The following is a 2,231-nucleotide window of genomic DNA, read 5'->3' as shown; positions in this document are numbered from 1 at the left end:
ATAAAGTATTCCTTATCAAATGATAAGGATAATGTATATATTCTTGTAGCACAAGTGCCATGTTCTTGGTTTTTCCCTAGTACATGTAGTAAAAAGCTGTAAGCCTTTGAGTTGACTTTTTATAAAACATGCTTAGAGTTGCAGGAACATCTTGAATTCCATCATTTGAAAAATCTTCTGAATATTTAAATGCCTTGTCACCAGTACACTACATTTACTGAAAATTAGTTGAGGCTCTTTAAGTCTTTTTATGGAAATTGATTCTGCAAACAGAATTTACTAGCTCTGAAGTAAGAGACTATGCTAATCCTACATTCTAGAGTGAAACCCGTAAAGCATTCTTCAAAGCAGTGTCTGTTTACAGCTTGTAATCTGAACTCTGTGTTCCATACCCTGTGTAATATTTATTTTGTATAGTTATAAATGTGCATTCACCTTTTGATCCAGAAGAGAAAACTTGTTTGAAGAGAAATATTTATTTTTGCACTAATTACTATAAATACTAAAATCCAGTGGAACAGAAGATATCTTTCTAATAGTGGCATGAAAATAACAGGAAATGTAGAAAGAGAAGAATATACTTATACTCCAAGTTATAATATAACAGTGATGAGTGTTTTCCAGTTCATTGCAGGGCATTTCTGGTGTTCAGGAATGGAAGCAATTTTCAGAATATCTCCCCATCAGCTGGTGATGGCCCAGCCCTTCATAGCTGGGGTTGCTCAGTGCTGATAAACTAAGTGCGGAATCTCAGGACCTCTCTGCTAGATGTCTGTAGGTGCACAGAGGGATCAGTATCCTTAGCTCTCCTCACGCACTGGAGTGGCCCTGTGTTGGCTAAAGCAGGCACTCTCCTCCTGCCGTTTGTGCTGGAGATGCGAATTTCTATGCAGAAGTTTGCTGCATCTGGCTCCTGTCACAGGAGAGAAAGGGGAGCAGGGCCTGCCCTTGCAGTGCCTGGGCAGGACTAACTGCACTGGGGCAGTGACTGCAGCAGGAGCTAGAGCAGCTCTCGGAGCAGACGTTACGGCACCACAGCCTAGGGAAGGGCTTGAGCAGCCAAGGAAGGGGTCACAGAACCCCGCCTTAAAAGAGGAGGTGGAGGGGCAGGCCGAGCACCAGAGAGCCTCCAGGTTCTCTTCCTGAGTGAGTTAGCAACTCCTGTTCCAGTACACTTTTCATCCCCAGAGTAGCCAGTCACTTGCAGAAATACCTGCTTTTGCTGTTGCCCTGTCAGGCCAAATGGCATTGCCCTGTGGCCAAATCTGGCTAGCATACTGTCACATGGACCACACCAATCTGAGGCTTTTTCCTAAAAAAAGAGAGGCATTTTTATTTCATACATAGTCTTCTATTCTCAGCTCTCATCCTTAAGAGACTGTTTTTATTCTTGCCAACAAAAATGTACAGAGAGGCAGCAAATCCCATTTTTTCCCTTTTTGTGCCTAAATCTAGGCTTGCAGATAGTTGCATGGCAGCCAGTTTGTCTCTGCAAATCGTTCCAGTTCATGCTTCTTTCTCTTTGTTTTTTTGTTTGTTCGTTTGTTTTTACTTACTGATATTTCTGTTTTCTAGCAAATAATATGACAGCATAGCTCAAGGTTACTGTGTCTTACTGTATCTTCCTCCAGGACATGCTGAAGATGAAGTAGTTTTGAAACAGCACAGGAAGAATATGAAATCAGTGGTCTCCAGTTTCTAGGGTCTAATCCCCCAGCTTGTCAGAGCAGGATTAATGTGTTAACCAGTTTAGCTGCAATAGCCCTAGCTCCATAAGGAAGACAGTTAATAGATCAGCCATCTCATCAAAAAGCATTTCTGATGTGTAGCCTGTTTTGCATTAGCCTTATTGAAGAAATGTCAGAAAATTGAATTACTCTATTTTTTTTCTTGAAACCTACCATTACTGTTTTAGACATAAATCTGCAAAGATGAGGAAGAAAGCGGGAGAATAAAGTTGGCAGATGAATTCACTGTCAGATGGGATTTTTCAGATTTAGCAATACATGATTGAAATTATTCCATTTGCTTTTCAGGCTTTCCGTCTATGTCATTAAATGTAGTTTTCTAAAACAGACAGCATAGGAGTGAAGTGCATTTCATTTGTGTTGGATGATTCTCATCTTAACCACTAAAAAAACCAGGAAATGATGGAAGAGAGTGGTTAAAGAAAACAGACCGATATACATGAATGAAATGAGGGGGGGGGGGTTTGCTTATTTTGGACAGTT

The sequence above is a fragment of the Gymnogyps californianus genome, chromosome 13 (genome assembly GCF_018139145.2).
Source record: "Gymnogyps californianus isolate 813 chromosome 13, ASM1813914v2, whole genome shotgun sequence".
Lineage (NCBI taxonomy): Eukaryota > Metazoa > Chordata > Aves > Accipitriformes > Cathartidae > Gymnogyps > Gymnogyps californianus.
The sequence above is the reverse complement of the archived record's forward strand: the minus strand, read 5'-3'. Positions refer to the sequence as shown.